The sequence below is a fragment of the Canis aureus genome, chromosome 9 (genome assembly GCF_053574225.1).
Source record: "Canis aureus isolate CA01 chromosome 9, VMU_Caureus_v.1.0, whole genome shotgun sequence".
NCBI lineage: Eukaryota > Metazoa > Chordata > Mammalia > Carnivora > Canidae > Canis > Canis aureus.
This window is the reverse complement of record NC_135619.1, coordinates 11787654-11803225: the sequence shown is the minus strand read 5'-3', so window position 1 is coordinate 11803225 and position 15572 is coordinate 11787654. Positions and strand designations below refer to the sequence as shown.

The following is a 15572-nucleotide window of genomic DNA, read 5'->3' as shown; positions in this document are numbered from 1 at the left end:
GGAATTGCATTAGAAAATATGAAACATGCTTTCGTTTGGTTTTTCTTTTCTATTTCTAACCATGGAAGTGAAAATATATATCAAAGAATGATTAACACTTAATTGAACAACTACTATATTCCTAGCACCATGCTTAACATATTACATAGACTTATTAACTTATTAATTTAAGTAATTTATTTAAATCTCACAAGAAATTCTACATGTGATACAGAATTTATGAACAAATCCTTCATCTATTTATTCAACTAATAACTAGTGCCTACTGCACCTACTCTCCATAATGAGAGACCCTGCCCTCATGGAGCTATAGAATAATGGGACAGATAATATCATGTAAACCAAAACTTCAAATAGTTATTTAATTGCAATAGAGAGTAGTTATAAAGGAAAAAGACATAGTGACATGAGGCAGAAGTTTAAGAGGGAGTGTTATCTTGTAGATGTCATTTTCCTAAGTGGCATTTAATCTAAGACAAAAATGATGGTTAAGAATTTATTAGTTGAGAAGAAGAGGAAGCACATGCTAAGCAAAGGTGATAATGTTCAAATCTCTGAGAAGGAGGAGCTTAGTTCTTCTGAGAAATTAATCCGTGGGTAAACGGTGTTGTGGGTAGACTGTGGCAAGCAAAGAGGAAGGTATCTCAGCAGGGAGCTTGAGATTGGGAAGTTGCCAGATCATGCAGAGCCTTGCTGGCAATGAAGAATGCTGTATTTCACACCAATCAGAATCCGGAGCCATCGAAGGATTTTAGGCAGCATGCTGGTTTTTTTCTTGCTGTTTTTGATTCAGTTATGGACTAAGCTCGTTGGCTACCTTGGGGAAAAAAAAAAAAAGGCTTCTGGTCTTCTAACAGAGACTGTAAACTGATTGCCTGAGAGCCAGATATGGACTACAGACCTGTTTGGTTCCCAGTGTATTGGCCCCATTTAAGATGTTTAAATCAGTGGGTAGCTCACATCTGAATTTCTAGGATTTCTGGAAAAGGAAAATATCAGTCAATGCTAGGTGGGCATTTTCTATGACTTCAAACTGTAGACGTAAGAAGAGGGAGTCATATTTAAATGGCACATTCGTTCTCCAAATTTCACAGAGCTCCGTATTTGAAAGCTACTGCATCACAGAGTGACTGATATAGAGCTACTGATTTATGTTACTGCCTGGCCTCTGTAGAAAGTTGAGTTTACAAAGCCTGCATTATGACATCTGGTAGTGCAGACTCCTGTGTCACTGTAAACTAACTTCTGAATCCAATAAAAATGGATTTATCATTATGGATTTGTTATTATTTATTATATATTTATTTATTATAATGGTTTTCCTGAGAATAGTTCCAAGCAGTTAAAAATACAAGTTTTATTTTATTTTATTTTTTTATTTTTTAAAATACAAGTTTTAGATTCGGATGCACCTGGGTTCTGTAGCCTATGGGACCAGTGCCACTTCCTACCACATGTCTTCTAAGCCTAGCACTTGGGTCATCTCTAGGTATTTGACACTCCATTCTGTATCAAATGTTTCATGCTTTCCAAGCCTATACTTTGCAGTTCCCTTTGCCACATCTTCCTGATTATCCCTCCAGATCTAGCTGAAATGTCCTGTATTCCTGGCAAGGTTATTATTCACACTCCTGACCTGCTCAAGATTCCTCTGAGCTCCTGTAGTATTTGAGGCATTCTTTCATCACAAAACTTACTATATCATACCATAACAATTTTTTTTCACTGCTGGACTATGAGCTTCACAAGGCAGTGGCTGTGTTTGTGGAGCAGAGAAAATAAATGAATGAATGGGTAAAGTGCTGGTTTTTGAAGATGTTTTCAGTTTTTTCCATAATTTGGAAGTAGGCTGTGGTAGTCACTATGGAGAGGATTCTGATAGAAGAAGGAAGAGGAATTAGAATATCTTAATCAGAAAGAGATGACAAGGGAGATGAGAGGAAGCATGTGCTAAAATCCTGAGAGGGTCTGGAGGGATGAGGGCAAACATGAGAAAATAGAGCAACTCAACCAGACAGTGGTCAAATGCAAAAGTGTCTGTTCACACAGTTGACTCCAAGCAGATTCAGTAGGAACCTGGAAGCTGTAGTGAGGGAGAGTTGGGAATACTGATGTGTAAATGATGTACAGGATGAGAGAGAGAATAAGCAAGACAAGAAACTAGGACCACAGATCTTACCAGCAGTATTCTGAGGTCTGGAAGCACATGCAGGAAAAGCGGTGTGAGGGATCCAGGGATGCAGACTGAGGCATTTTAGACACCTGCCAGTTGACAGGGAGCAGAGCTCAGGAGATAGGATTTAGATGGTGACTTAAGGCTTTGAGGTAGATTCCAGGTTCCCGAAGTGGGGGACCTAATGACTGAAGAGTACCTTAAATTCTATGAAAATGTGATATAGTGAGAAAGTCGTGTTACCAACAGAGTTGGGGAAGAGGAAAATGATGTTTAAAGGTTTAAGGAAAATGTTACAGGTTTTCTGATTTTATACCCATTGAAACAAATAATAGGATCCAGTATGTTTTTCTTTCTTCTGGGTGTTTTTAGGCTCAAATGAGATAATTATAATAATATTTCATGCGTATTATTCTATAATATTTACAAATATGTTGGCATACATTACTATCATTATCACTGCCTTATATAACTTGAACATTTAATGGTACTGCCTGGGTTGTTTTGCATCCTGTTAACAATAAAAACAAACCACAGTACACACTCACACACACCCACACACATATTTTTCTAATCCCACTTAGTTTTTGTTAATGCTACTTTTTAGTTTGTGCTACTTTGTATCATGTTATATACCTTTACAACTCTCTGGAAACCCTTTCTAAAGCAAAGTAGTGGTACAAATATACAAATGCCATTTAACATTGTGAGGTTTATCTTCTGGAAGATTTTGATTATTTTAGCTATCATCCATAGATTTACAAAGAAAATAATGGCAACCTTTAAAAGGTTTATGGAAGATTCCTTTTCCAGTTAAACTTCATTCTTTATCTGAGGATATCAAATATTATAATAATCATTTCAGAGACTTAAAATATTAGGAAATGTTAACAGGCTCCAAATGTATAAATATACATGTGCGCATGAGCTTTTGAACATGTTCAAAAATATGCTCACAAATTCCATGCTTGCAAATGATTTCATCACATATTTATTTGGTTTAGTTGCTCCACATCATTATGCGAAGCAAAGATGATCCTTGTTCTTTATCTTAGATACAGGGTGCAAGGAAGAGAAAGCAAGGAAACATCCTTTGATATTTTCACCTCCAGTAAAGTCCCTGTGTATCTTCTACAAGGGCATGATGGATTCAGTTACTAGTCTAAACAAGAGCTGTAAATAATTTTAAATTACCTCTACTCCAAAGAGTTAACTGTATCTGATAAGTCATGCAAAACAAATCGATAAGATATATCTGAATGAACCAAAATACCGCCCATCTAGTTAGGCTTGGAATCTAGACCAAACTGTCAAATCTAGAATTTAAAAAACAAATGTGTGTGGGGGGCGGGGAGGGGTGCTTGCAAGTTGCAGTGGTATTTAGGATATGTAAACTAGATTAAGAAATCAAACAACTTATGATCTTTAGTAAACCTGAAAACTGAAAAACATTAACATCTTCCTTGGCACAACATGGTTTTCAAATCTATATGACATCGCTTGGCTCCATTTATAGTCAGCATAATTTTGGCTTCTATTCTTATGTGGATAACAGCCAAACTCATCTGTCTTCTATGTCCAATCCTAGCATCTTTGTTTAGTTCCTCGACTGAGATTCTGTTTTAAATAGCCTGAAACATTACTGTAAAGAAAAAGATTTTCCTGAGCAATTTGAAGTATCTTTGTCAAATCATATAGTTATCATCTGAAGCTTTGTTTTCAATTCAGTGGTTTGAAGAGTGTAGCTTTCTTTCTATAACTTGCTTAGAGATTTCCATGCCTCCTTTCACCAGAAATTGCTTTGATTAATATAATTCTCTTTCAGCTGTGATTTCTTTTGCTATTCACTGCCCTCTTTGATGAGTGAAAAATGTAGGTGCTAGATTTCTCTCTCAGGAGGGCTAAGTTTGAGGGCAATGTGTGCATTCCTACCTTTACTGTTACAAATTGCTTTTAAAACTTTAGTTTTCGTATTTGTTTATAAAAACCTGGAGGATTATTTTGCAGGACTTGGGCCTCTTTGCTGGCAGATCAGTTCTTTATCCTTCTGACCCCTAAAGGCTGATTTTCTTGGCTCGCAAGGTTGTTTTGACTTCTGGCTTATGTTGGTCATGAAGGTGAAGATGAGAGATGGAGGGCAGGATAAGGGAGGTGGCTAGAATATCCCCTCCTTAAGCACTTTCCCTGGTAGTGGCTCCTCTCTTCTGCGACTCCAGCTGCCACCATCAGGTCCCCCGTGGTTCTGTCATCCAACCTGAGAGGCACACAGATCCTGGGTTCCAGTTTTCCACCTTCCTTTCGTTGATTCTCCAGTCTAAGGACGTTAGTGAATTCCTGATGGTGTAAATCTGTAAGTTACTCTATTCCTATTGTTACCAGTTATCTTTCTCCGCTATTCCATCACCTGTGCGATTAATTTCTTGCATGAAGTTTGCCTTCTTGTAAAGTATTGATGCGGATTATGTTTGCTGGCCAGACCTCAGCTGGACAAGCATCAATTCTTAGCTACATATAAATAGAAAGATTTTAAGTTTAATAAATTTATCACTGGCAGTTGCAGAAGAGGATTTATGAAGGCTATTGTACATTCTGAATAACTCTAATCATATATTTACAATAAAAGTTACTGTTTAGAATAATAATATAAAAAGTTCCTGATGGGATTATAATTCAGAAGGAGATTAATTGGACTGGATATTTAGAAATATTTGAGATGCTTAAAACTTACTGAGAAAAACAACTGGGTCCTTTGTAAGATAGTTTTATATGGTTTATAAAAACTCATTTACCTTTTCCAATTTATAAAGTCAGTTTTTGTGTCCAAGAATTTCCTCCTAAATTTTTTTCATCCTAGGAAGAGAACCTCAATTGAACTGATGTGAAATATAAACAATTACAATAAATTATAATCTGCAAATGATATATGAAGAATAAAAAAGACATACAAAGGTTAAAAGTGTCTATGTCTAATTAAGTCAAATAATTATTAATAATATACCTGGATTAAATTCCAGAAATAAGACATTTTCCTTCGTAACTATTTTATATTTTCCTAATTTGGATCTAGGTAATAAGTATTATATCACAAAATATCTTTGCCTTTTGATATATAACACAAGTGTTAACAAGAATTACTTTAAAATAATATTTCTGTATGCCTTAAAAAATTAAGGGTTTTAGGAATCCCTGAGTGGCTCAGTGGTTTAGCACCTGCCTTCGGCCCAGGGTGTGATCCTGGAGTCCCGGGATCGAGTTCCACATCAGGCTCCCTGCATGGAGCCTGCTTCTCCCTCTGCCTGTGCCTCTGCCGCTCTCTCTTCTCTATGTCTTTCATGCTTAAATAAATAAAATCTTTAAAAAAAATTAAGGTTTTGTTTTTACTTTTGTATCTGAGTCTTACTCATGGAATCATGCATTAATATGTTATGTATTTTTGTCAACCCTTCTATATGATTCTTGCATGTCATTTATATATATGTATATGTACACACATGTATACACATAGTCACATTCAGAAAATAATTTCAGAAAGCATCCCTTATTTGATCTCTCACATAAAAGAGTTAACATTCCAACATACTAATATAACATGGAAAGGGAAAACAGAGAAAATGGTCTGTTCCTTGTAAGACTCTATCCTGGCCATAGACAACATATTCATGGTGTCCTGGATGGAAGAAGCAATGGAAAAGAGGCAGAGGGAGTGTGGCTGAGGTATTGATGTGCACAGATAGACTTGATAAAAAAAAATGTTGCTTTGTTCCCATATCTCTTTGAAGCTTTGCAAATAAGGTGAAAAGGAGTTTAAATGTCTCAATTTCCAAATGATCATCTTATGTGAGCTGGTTCTACTGATGTGTTGTGGGTTGAGATCTTAAGGCAACAAAGTTTCCTGTGTTGTCACTGCACTCAAAACTGGAGAACTGACAAAGCCACCAAGGTTGGGGATCCCTGGGTGGCTCGGTGGTTTGGTGCCTGCCTTTGGCCCAGGGTATGATCCTGGAGGCCCAGGATGGAGTCCCGCATCGGGTTCCCTGCATGGAGCCTGCTTCTCCCTCTGCCTGTGTCTCTGCCTCTCTCTCTCTCTCTCTCTCTCTCTCTGTCTCTCATGAATAAATAAATAAAATCTTTTTTAAAAAAAGCCACCAAGGTCATTTATTCCTCAGCAAATTGTAAGGTGGATAAAATAAAAAATAAAAATAAAACTTTCTTTTGATGTGGATTTATACAATCATATTTCTGTCAAACTGGCATATTGTCAACAGTAATATGACTGTTTTTCCAAATAATATGTAAACCAAAAACGTTCAAAAACAAATATTCCTTTTAAAACATTTATTTTTATGCTAGTAAAAGGTGCCTGACTGGCAATCTGTCCTCTGTTTGAAGAACAAAATGGAGGCACCAGAATCTTTCCATCCCATCATGCCACCTTCCCACCTTCAAACTCATCCATCTTCATGTGTCTTCTAGGTGTTAGGACAGTAATCTTGCTCAGGTTCCAATTAAACTGGTGTTTCTCAAACTCTAACATGCGTACATATTACCTGAGGATTTTGTGTGAAAACATATGTTCTGAATCAGTATGTCTAGTGTATGTCCTGAAATCCTGCAGTGTTAACAAGCTCCCAGATGATGCACATGTGCTGGTCTTTAGAACACATTTTGAATATCAAGAAATTAAATTTCTTGTCTCTCTTCCCTATAACTATATGCTCCTTGAAGATAAGAACTATGACTTTGTTTATCTCTGGGTACCTAGTCACAAATGATAAATATAATATATTTTAATGGTGAATTAATATGTAAAGGTTTTAATCATTCTCTGTTTTGTAGGAGAATACCATGTTAGTTTTCTATAAATGCAGAATGAGAACTCCAGAACCAAATGTATTTATACTTATATGTAACCAAAATATGCTTCTGGCTTTAAAACCATGCTATTGGAATTCCTTTTTAATTTAAAAAAATGTAATCTAATTTGGTTTAATTTTTTGTGTTGGAATTCCTGTTGTGGAATGATATCTGAATACTTTATCCCAAAATGATAGCATCATAAAAGTGCACTTCAATGATAATTATGAAAAATCTTAAGAGAGAAGGAAGATATAACTAGCACAATGCTGATGCATTAATTATTTTTAGCTGTATATGCTATTATATTTTAAGAATATAGGATGGATTTTTATAAAATATCAAGAATTATAGAATTAACAAGTGCAGTTCAACCACTCTAATATTTTTCCTGCTTTTGAATTTAGAATTACAAAACTGAACTAATTCTAAGCATTAGGGAAACCAAAATATTTTATATCAGAACCTTTTTGGTGTGGGTGTGAAGGAGCTGATAGAGTTTTCTTTTCCTAATTTAAAAAATTCCTAGATTCTTTTGACTTTCATACAGAAGACCACATCTGGGTCAGTGTTTTATATGAAAGGTGGTACCAGAATGTCCTGTAAATTAAGGCATCACCGGGGAACATGATGGGCACACATACTTCCTGAATATTTCCTTTTCTGCTTCTCTTTCCCCAGATAAGCCCATAGTAAAACCCAATGCAAATCTACCAAAATGATCACAAAGAATTCTGGTAACCAAAAAGCCCTGTTGTCTTTAGTACTCTTTAGCATCTCTGATTGATTCTCTTTCTCCATCTCCTTCTCACTCTCCCTTCTTCCTTTTCTTCACTCTGTCTTCACAAAAAGAACAGGAGAATATTGATCATGGGGACATCAGGGCTCTGGTCAAATAGGAGATGAAAGAAGAATCGTAAAGATTGAGAGACTGACAACTGCTATTTTACTTATTCTGTTAGTATCCATATGCCTGTTAGTACGAAGTTGAATTGTTTCTATGGAAAGTTGTTTTCTAAAATGCTAAGCTTTTTCGGATGTTGATGACTGAAGTACGACAGCTCAGATGTACTGCTGAATACTCTGACAGCATGACAAAATTTACTGGCTCCTGGATGTTTTATCTTAATGTACCTACAAGTGCCACATGTATTACAGTTTCTTCACACTTAAAAGGTTTCTTGTTGTATAGGAGTGTGGTCTGTTTCCACCTCATGATTTGCTCATGGGGGCTTTTTCCCCCATCACTGAAGTAATTTATTTTTAGGATAAGTCTCAATCACTCTATGTGGCACTGTTTTCATCGATGTGCTTAAAATGGTAAATTGCTTTCTATAAGTTATATTTATAGAATGGAATTCTGTACTGCACATGAAAACAAAATTTATCTGGGCTATTATCAACTCGTGTTTTAAAAATTAGGAATATAAAATACATTATTCATATTTGGGATATCTGTAATCACAAATATAAGAATTACTGTCCATATATGCATGGCATAATGCTATCAACCTATTAGTTGCTCAATATTCGATCACAAAAAAGATGGAAAATGCTCCATTAATATCACTGAAATCTTCAATTTTTATTTCCCCAATCCAGACTTTCTAGTGTCTGGATTTCTGAGTTATATAGATAATAAGGTTAAAGTCTCATTTAGAATTATCTTGTCATCATTTTTTTTTTTTTTTTAGAATTTGTAGCACAACTTCTATCCAAGGATCTTGTAATTAAGCTCCCAGATATAAAACCAAAGTATTCTAAGCAGGAATGGGTTGGCTTGTATCAAGATAAACTAAAATCTCAAACACTCTATTTCCAAGATCAACTCAGAGAAATAAAAAGGCACTTAACAGCCAGGAAATTCTATCCTTTAGGATCACAAAAAAGAAATGGCTATTCAGATTAAAAGATACAGGTTACTTCAAAATGTCTGAATAGGTTTTATTTATAAAAAGAGAAAGGTAATTAGCATTTCATTGACTATTCAGGAAAAAAAGAACAAACATTGCAAACAAACAAATAATGTGACTATAATATAAACTGCATCTCATTCACAAATTTGAGGTAAATTGTTGAAAAATATTATTAACAGTGCAAATAACTTTATCTTTGCAATATTTAGGCACAAACCAATGTTATTCATTATTTTCTTTCTCATAGTATGGAAGACTTTTAAAAAACTCTTTATGATAAAATATTTGATGGGTTATTATAAGATGTCATGTGGAGGCTAATTTGATAGAGAATAACTCCAGACGTTCCTCGCTGATTTGCGGCTGTGTATCTTTTTGCTAAAGAATCAACAAAGAATTAATTTTCTAAAATGAGAGAGGAAGAGGAGAAAAAGGTGGATTGGTCAAAATTAGGCAAAATGACAATTCCCAAATTTACAATACTATGCTGCCAAATTTGGATCTGGAACCATTCAAAAACAATAACTTTTATAAGAATTTACCAGGATATTATCTACAAGATTTCTAGATGATTCCCCATTGTTGTGGCTATTGCTGTAGTCTTAAATCCAGCAATTGATTTTAGAGCCCAAGCTGGATTATAACATTAGATAAGCCTCAGGATTCTTCCTATAGTCAAATACTACTGGAAGTATAGTGTATACTATACTAAGTATACAAACACGATATTAAGAAATTTCATAGCTTTCACTGTAACTTATATGAGTATATTTGTGTGTGTATATATATGCAATGTTTAGCGTGTGTGTGTATGATACTTAGTGTTATTATATGTTTAACCTATTAACAAAGTGAAGCCTAAAAAAGAACCTGAATGGAAAATCTGTAACTTAGCTTTAAAAAAAGAGAGAGGGATCCCTGGGTGGCGCAGCGGTTTAGCGCCTGCCTTTGGCCCGGGGCGCGATCCTGGAGACCCGGGATCGAATCCCACATCGGGCTCCCGGTGCATGGAGCCTGCTTCTCCCTCTGCCTATGTCTCTGCCTCTCTCTCTCTCTCTCTCTCTCTGTGACTATCATAAAAAAAAAAAAATGTTTAAAAAAAGAGAGAAAGGGAAAGAGCCCTCTGATACTTAGTTCAACCAAATGGCTCTTCTTTCTCAATTGGAGCATCCAGTGCATATTTTCTTCCTAAGCATATTTTATTTTCTACGTTAAATCACAAGATTCATTAGATAAGTGTAGTTGAATAATCTGAACAGGTCCTAGAACTTTCTTTTTCTTTTCTTTTTTTTTTTCTTTTTCTCTTCTTTTATTCAAGTATATTGAACATACAGTGTTATATTAGTTTCAGATGTACAATGTAACAGGTCAGCAATTCGGTACATTACTCAGTGCTCATTAAGATGAAGGTACTCTTGATCCCCTTTATCTGTTTCACCTGGTCCCCCCCACCCTCACCTACCCTGTGGCAACCACCAGTTTGCAAAAGGGAAAGGAGAAAAAATAAGTGGGAAATATCAGAAAGGGAGACAGAACATGAGAGACTCCTAACTCTGGGAAAGGAACTAGGGGTGGTGGAAGGGGAGGTGGGCGGGGGGCTGGGGGTGACTGGGTGACGGGCACTGAGGGGGGCACTTGACGGGATGAGCACTGGGTGTTATTCTATATATTGGCAAATTGAGCACCAATAAAAAACAAATTTATAAAAAAAATATATAGAACTTTCTTTTTCAATTTCTCTCCTCTTCTATGAACTTACACAGCTGTTTAGTTCTTTTGTAAACAGGGAAGGCTAGGCACTCTTGCATAGATCTTTTTAGCATATGAAACATATTGACATGAATATAACATATGTGCCAAAGCAATATTATTCAGCTAACATTTCAACGAAATGTAACATAAAATTTTAAATTACATATTTCTGCCTATATTTGATTCTTGTTTACTGTATCTAATCCAGAAAAAAAAAGAAGACTCTTATTATGAAAAACCATCTCTAATATCTTTGCATTCTAATATCAGTAGAAAGGAATGGTTATTACTAGTTGTTTATCTTCACTTGCTCTAACATCACCAAGTGTCAGTACAGCAGTTTTAGTTGATCAAGGCTTTTGATCCATATGGCGAGTGTCCAGGAGAAGAGCACTGACAGACACAGGTATGTCAAAACATGGAAAGCCAGTAGGATCATTTTGTTTATTGGAGCAGGAAGGTAAAAGACAGGTTTACCCCTCTGTTTGAAGCATATTACCTTAAGCAAATCTGTTGCATCTTATTGGCTTAGTTTCTTCAAATAGAAGGCATAAGCTCTTTTCCTCCAGGGGGAATGGTGATTATTGATTGCTGGCTCTTCACAATAAAAAAATACAATATGTAGTATATTAAGTTTTATATATATGTGTGCATATATTTCTAAATTCCCATTAACAAAATCTTTTTAAGATTTAACACTTGTTCTCAGGAATAGAAGCATCTTCTACTAAAATATTTTAGAAATGTCTTTTGCCACGTATTTACTGTATAAATATGAGATTGCCAATACCCTAATTGAAATGTAATGTTAGATTTCTCTCTATAATCACAACAATTGGATATTCCACCAGAATTTAATTTTTGTAACACTGAATAATTGCAAATCTCTTAATCCACACTTAAACAATATGTCCTTTAATAACTGCCTGCATAAACAAATATCTGAGTTGACCGTGAAAGACTCTTGCAAGTTGAACAGGTCCTAGAAGTCAAAGTAGGTAGCTGTTTTATCCCAAATGTTGGGTACAAACTAAGGAAGAAAAACTAGATAGGAGCGTGGAATATATATCAACTGCATATGAAATTTCAGATTAAGATCCATGTAATTTTTATGAGCTAAAGCAAACTATGATTCATACGTATGTTCTTTGAACAATATTTTTGCTTTTCTTACCTTACCCAAAACTTATTTTTAAAACCCACCAAAAACATATTGCAACCTGACCCAAGCTACAAGGAGGGATGAGGAAATGATACCAACTAAGGATTTGGCTCCAGGGTAAGGGGAGGTAAATGGTCTCTTTATACACGGAGGAACTAAAGGAGGGACACAAGGATATTAGATATTTTGCAGGATACTGTAAAAGCCCCCATAGTAAAGTGCTGCTATAATCTGATCTATCATTTTCTTTTGTCATTAGTAAAGGTGAAGTACTGGCTGGCTTCCTTGCTTATATGACTATATTTTGTGCCTAATCCTTAGAAGGAATCAGGGCTACAAACTTAAGTCATGCTGGGTATCATTTAGTTCCTGCCCTTCCTGGAGGAGACTTGACAACAAATAGGGAATTTAAGATAAATGGAATTTCTGCTGACTGTCTCCACAGTGGAGTTTACTTTAAAGTCTGATTTAGAGAAAGAAGGCCCATTTGGGGAAGATCTCTGACTTGTGATTTCCTTAATAATCATCCCTCAAGTTTTACTAGTCTAAGGGATTTTTATATGGCTTTCTTTGAATACCAGTTGAGTACAAAGAAAAAAGCCTAAGAAATACCTCTTCCAAGGATTTCCAGCCCTGATGGATTTGAGAAGTAAAAGTTTTTAAATGTACCAGATTTAGCAATTAAAAAAAAAAAGTTCCATTCATTCTCCTTAGCAATCATTTGAATAACAGGACTTTTTTTTCCCCAAAAAGATCCATGCAGATTAATTGGATAATTTTCTTGAGGGAAGAATTGAAATGGCAATTCAACTTCAGCTTCAATCAGAAACTCCATGACTCTTTAGCCTGATCTTTGTTGCTCCATAGGGTTTTTAGCTTGTTAAGGAGCCTCTGGTGCCATTACACAATTTTGTGCTGTGTAAAAGCAGGGACCCCAATGTTTGGGCAATTCTACAATCTGACTAGAGTTTCTGGTTTGCTTCCTGGAAGGAGCTTTGTTATACCTAAAGTGAAGTGGCTTTAATGAAACTCCATTGCTGGTGGCTAAAGGGCTTCCTGTGTCTAGTTAGAACATGGAGAGGAGGTGAATTGAGATCCTTCTCGCTATGCCCCAGGGAAGCATTGTTAGCATCTGGGAGAATTTGGTTTCTGGAGTTTTCGTTTGCACAGATTCCATACTGTGTTATCCACTGCCAGTGGGATAAAAGGGGAGGTTTTTTAAGAGAACTGATACCATGATTCTCATATGAACAATGCTTCATGTGATAGGCATGACCAATCTAAAGATAAGTATTTCAAAAGGAAAGAAAAAGTTAATTCTGTTCTCTGGGGTAAAGCATCACAAGACCAGAAAGATATTAGAACTTGGATGAATTTGCATCATAGGTATTAATTAAAACAATAACAGTAGTAACGGCAACAAAATATCCTCATCAGTTATTAGAGCCCATTTGTGAAAAGTGACTCCAAATTTGTGCATTTGCAGTCTCTTATTTATCAGTGGAATTCTTGGTTTCACATGAACTTTTAATCTTGTTTGACTGCTCCCCATGTGAATAAGCTAAAACACACATACACTTGCACACACACACACATATACATAATAATTCGTCTTCAGATATTTGAGGGTTCACACAGAAAAAAAATGATTTAAAATATATGAATATAACACTTTTTTTAGACTAGTATCCTATTTCACAGTTTCACTAAAGCAATTCTTTAATTCATTTCACCAGATCCTATCAAACTATCTTGAGTAGCTCTAGATAAATGTATAGATAATTTCCCAAGTGTTACAGATTTCTTCATCAGGAAGTACTTTTAATAATTATTCTAATTTTTAAACATTTGATTCTAGTCTAATTCGGTCCCATTGAACGTGAACTGATTGTGATTGAATAAAACTGACTAATGTTTGGCCTTTAGCAACCAGTTGCTTTAATGAATTGCCTTATGAAGTTGTCCCTCAGGTCGTCCACAGTTATACTGAAAACTCAGTTGTTACCTTATTAATCACATATTCATAAGTATGCTCTCTTTCTTTCTTCTAACTCGTGAACATAGACCCAAGGAAAAAAAATCCAGAAATTGCTCAGGAGTTTGAAAGTCTCATTTATATTCCTTAGTAATAGACATGTTTTTATGTTGGTTGGAGTACATTTTCCATCAGCACCCACATGTCTACCTCTACTCAGATGTCAGTGTGATATATGATGGTTGCCCCACTGTGATAAAGAGTAAGGAGAATAGATTCAAGAAAAGTAAATACTAAATTGTCATGTGTCCTTCCAAATATGTTAAAATATGTACAGTCAAATTTGACCTCTGACAATTCTGACTTTCTAACATGCTGGCTAGGAGGCATGCTTTCAGAGTTTCACTTCTCAGAACTCCCTGCTCACTTCTAACATTTTGACTTATTCAACTCAAATAATGAGTCAAAAATCAAGAAGCAAATAAACTGAGTGCAATTAAATTCAGCATGCCAGTCTCTTATTCAGGTCAGAAAAGAAATGAAAATTTGAGAAAGTGCCAAATTTGATTATTGGAAAAGATAAAGCCTAAGATTTTAAGTGCTGTAATATCATTTAAACCTTAAACTCTTATAGACATAATGTTTTGAAATCTTGAATGATTCTTTTCTTTTTAGAAAAACGAAAGTTTTCAAGCAAGCATAATTTTATACTTTTCTTAATTGTCCAACTTCTGCTATACTTTATACCCCATAGCTCTGGTCATCATCCCTTCAGAAGTCTTCCAGGTTAGTCTTACTTACAATATTTTTATATGCTAACATGACTCCAATACCTGTCCCCATTATGTAATTTTCATAATCACATAGTCTCAGATGCAAACTTTCCTATAATATCGTCTTCATCTGCTGTTTTCAGAGAAAAAAAGAACTAATCCACTTTAATACATTTTCTTTTAATCCTTCTAATTTGGTGCTCTAATTTGGTGGGATAGATGGATATTTGTAAGCCCTTACAAATTGTAATGTAAAGCCACCAAAGAGTAAGGAAAACTTACCTTTTTATTTAAAGACATCCAGAGATCCTGACATATTATATTCAGATCAGATGTAAAACTAATAATATATTTCCAATAGTTATAATGGAGGCCAGAAAACACTGAAATGGCACTTTTTTCCAGTGATCCAATGTAGATTCTACAAACACGGAAAATATTCTTCATAAATGAAGACTTTACTTAGAGACAAGTTCAAAAACTGAGCAGACCCATATTAAAGAAATAACTCAGGAAGTTCTTCAGAAAGACAAAAGCAAAGGCATACAGGAAGAAATACAAAACAAAAAGCGTGAATATATGGGTAAATCAAAATGAATGTTGATGTCAGTAATACTAATTATCTTATGGGGTTTAAAATATGCCTATCCAACATAAGATGTAAGTCCTCAATACTAAAAACTGTAAGACACTATTAAAAGAAGTTAAAGAAGAATTATGAATATGCCATCTTTACTAATTAGAATACTCTTATTGTTATGTCAGTTGTTTCTTAGGATGACCTCAAATTCACTAGAATCCTAATCAAAATTCCAGAAGATATTTTGTATGGAAATTTAAGAACTGATTCTTGTGTTTCTATGGAAACACTATCAAAGTAACCATGCAGAAGAATAATGCTACATGATATACACTACCAGATATCAAGAACTACTATAAAATTACAGTAATTAAGACTGTGTTGGTG

The 15572-nt window shown here is 35.1% G+C and overlaps 1 long non-coding RNA gene across 4 annotated transcripts; it reads right to left on the bottom strand.

Moving 5' to 3' along the window:
• Positions 1-246: 246 nt before the first annotated feature.
• Positions 247-15344, bottom strand: LOC144320396 (uncharacterized). Of its 4 annotated transcripts, XR_013385933.1 has the most exons (5): positions 14888-15344; positions 11195-11292; positions 4963-5023; positions 902-4678; positions 247-817 (listed from the first exon to the last, which is right to left on the bottom strand). It is a non-coding gene; the product is annotated as an uncharacterized LOC144320396 (long non-coding RNA). The 4 variants fall into 4 exon arrangements; XR_013385932.1 differs by having other exon boundaries at positions 247-4678; XR_013385930.1 differs by lacking the exons at positions 247-817; positions 902-4678; positions 4963-5023 and adding an exon at positions 5118-7914.
• Positions 15345-15572: the final 228 nt, after the last annotated feature.